The 3,291-nt window shown below is 37.2% G+C and overlaps 1 long non-coding RNA gene across 1 annotated transcript; it reads right to left on the bottom strand.

Annotated features, from left to right (window-relative positions):
• On the bottom strand, positions 1-1,491 carry LOC145074923 (uncharacterized). The gene is made up of 5 exons (XR_013692186.1): positions 1,440-1,491; positions 1,208-1,261; positions 774-1,140; positions 524-616; positions 1-222 (listed from the first exon to the last, which is right to left on the bottom strand). It is a non-coding gene; the product is annotated as an uncharacterized LOC145074923 (long non-coding RNA).
• Between the last annotated feature and the right edge of the window lie 1,800 nt (positions 1,492-3,291).

Below are 3,291 nucleotides of genomic sequence, written 5' to 3'. Positions count from 1 at the left end.
GCAAATTTATAACAAAATCATCATTATGTAAATACAATAACAATTTATCAAAAATATTGTAGAAATCCTATGTGAAATACTAACAAACATTTCTAAGTTACCGAAAATATTGTTTGCCGGTACAAAATATCACCAAAAAATAAATGTTGCCACTAAAGAAGACCATTCTTTGCGAATTTCATCAATATCAGCATCTGTGTATCCATCTTTGCCACCCCCAACCTGAGAAAAAAATGTATTGCACTATATAGAGGGAAGAACATGCAAAATCTTGGGATATGTAGAAAACAATTGTAAGCAATTTGACATCATATACTACCCATCAATTTGAAAAAAAAAACATAGAATGGTCCTTTTAATTCGTTTTCTGTGGTGGATTCCATTCCTTAAAAAAATGAAAAATCGAGTTTACATATTGAATACCCAAAATGAAATAAATTTTATGACTTATTACTCTTCAAATTTAAAAAATATTAAGCTTGATAGAAAATATTTAAAGAAAAAAAGATAAAGAAATACTTACTATTTTAATGTCAATAACAGGGAAGATATTTTGAAACATTATTGTTGTAAGTTTCAAATGTTGTTCACCAGTCCCAAAACCAGAGAGCATAATCTGTATTCAAATTCAAATTTTACTCAATCAACATCAATATTAGCTTTGTGAAAAAACGATAATGACTAAATACAAAAATAAATGTAACAAATAAATCAACAAAAGTAGATTGCAATTTTTTTTAATGATAAACAATGGATGTAAATTAGGGAAATACCAGGGGAGAGTTTTTGAAGAGGTCTTTTGGAACTCTTGGGCGTAACTGGGAGTTGGCAATATCAGTACTAGTGACACAGTGACAATACCTTTTCAAACTTCCCCACGAGCCTCATGTATTGTTCTTGGCCTTCATGATTCCAAGCCATGGAATGCAGCCTAGCTAATGCCACTTCCACTCCAACATATTTCTGTTTCAGACCTATTCTCAGGAAATCATATTCCGATTCCGGAGCTCTAAATTCCGGCTGGAATCCACGCATCGCACGACTCTTTGGTCTCTATCTAAGTATCGCTTTCTCTACTATCCCAACATACCACACCACTTTTTTATAATGATTTCGAACTTTATGCCCACGAAAATGTGCCTAAAAAAATCAAATATATAAGATTCCCACTTAAATTAGCAACATCAAAAAACTAACACCAGTTTACCTGAATCTTGACAACACGCTCACGAATCTTTAAGGACTCATTCCTTCTTTTGCACTGCTAACAGAGATAAAAATCATAATTGTTACTTACTGAATGATCCTTGTTTCTCATTTTAAGTAAATATTCAATTGGTAGAATAGAAATAGAACATGATCAGACATCGGGTACAACTTAAATGAATCAATTCAAAGCTTGAAAAAGTTGATTAATTTCGTTAAATTATAATACTTACAACTGTAGAAAGTGATTTCCATTTATCACCACCAGCTTTCTGAACCTATTGAATTAAGAAATCCCAAACATTGTTGTTGAATTAAAACTGTGATTACCCGGACCAACTTCAGGAAAAAAATCCTCAATTTGTGTTGAGGAATATCGAATGATTAACTGTAATAGAGATCGTACCTATAGAGAGCACCGGTTGTGGCTTGGATGACGATATTGAGCGATTAAAGTGTAAAGAGTAGAGAGAAAGAAATAGATACATAGAGAGAGGATAATTATAGAGCTTATGAGGGTTTTAGGCGGAGAAACTGGATCGGAGATGGTGATGACTAGCGTTACTGAAGTAGTTCTTCGGCGGTGGTGAGGCCAAGTTAAGTTGTAGTGAATCTAGGGTTGTTCGGTTCTCAGGAGTCGACGACGATGGCTGGTTTGAGACTTGAGAGGGCGGAGTGACGAGAAGAAGAGAGTCTATAGTGTCGGCGTTTTTCTCTATAAGAATGAATATCAAAAACCCTAAAAACGCTTAGGTCTAAGGAAATTAGTATAAGTTCTTTTTTCCTATTTTTTTAAAACAAAATTACCAAAATATAAAATTTTAATATATATATATATATAGATATAGATATATATATATATATAAGAAAAGGCGGGTACTCGTCGATACCGGTTCTGGGTACCCGGTATTGGAACCGAAACCGAAGGGTATCCAGCGGGTATCGGTTTCGTAAAAATAAGAATTGGAACCAGAACCGCTTAAGGCGGTTCCAAAACCTTAGGAACCAGAACTGGAGCCGCTTAAGGTAGTTCTAGTTCCAAAACCGACAGTTTCGAGGCGGTTCCGTTTCCGAAAGCAGGGTAGAGTGGGAGTATGGGTGTGGATGTGGAGGTGGGTGGGATAATTGTGGGTGCAGGATAGAGTTGGTTGGATGGGTATGTGGGTGTGGGGTGGGGTAGCGACAGTGTTGGCTTGTGGCTTAAGGCTTAGGGCTTATGGCTTATGGCGTAGTGTGTAAGGCTTATGGCTTGGGGTTAGGGATTAGGGCTCATGGCTTAGGGCTTATGACGTAGGGCTTAACTGGGTGTTAAGGCTTATGGATTAGGGCTTATATGTTTACTTATGTGGGTTACTTAGACCAAGGGGGTGCATTTTCTATTAGGGGTGAGCAAACCTAAACAAAAAACCGAGAAACCGATGAAACCAAGACCGAAAACCCCGAAACTGAAGCAAAACCAACGGTTAGGGTTTGCTATTTTTAAAAACCGAAAAATCAGGTTCGGTTTTGGTTTTTACCCAGAAACTGACCCATCCAATCCGGGAAACCAACCCCCCGTTAAAAACGAAATACTGCCCCAAGAAACCGACCTATCCAACCCGAGAAACCACCCATACTTGATTGTGTTTTGGTTGTAATACACTATTTTGAGCTTTGTTTGTAACATGTAATAGATTATTTGTTGTAAGACTCATGTTTTTGAGGTATTTGACATCAATTTGGTGTTTTTTGAAGTATTTAATTTGTTGCTTCATTTATGGAAAATGGATTGGAACCCAAAACCCATAGGTTTAAACCCAGATGCTGTGATCAGTGTATGGGTTGAACCCAAAAAACCGAAAAACCATCCAAACTGACCTCAGAACCCAAGAAACCGAACCGACCAGAAACCGATCCACTTAGGTTCTAAATTCCAAAAAGCGGTTAGGTTGGGTTTGTGACCAAAACCGACCCATGCACAACCCTATTTTCTATTAAGAGGTTCGGTCGAGGTCCAATGCGCATCGGAAAGCACCACAATCGATCAAACAAACGGGATGTGACCAACCCCTTACCAAACCATTTCTAAGATTTTGGCGGTTCTTG

Source organism: Lactuca serriola, chromosome 9 (genome assembly GCF_051521515.1).
Source record: "Lactuca serriola cultivar US96UC23 chromosome 9, Lser_US96UC23_V15, whole genome shotgun sequence".
Lineage (NCBI taxonomy): Eukaryota > Viridiplantae > Streptophyta > Magnoliopsida > Asterales > Asteraceae > Lactuca > Lactuca serriola.
The sequence above is the reverse complement of the archived record's forward strand: the minus strand, read 5'-3'. Positions and strand labels throughout refer to the sequence as shown.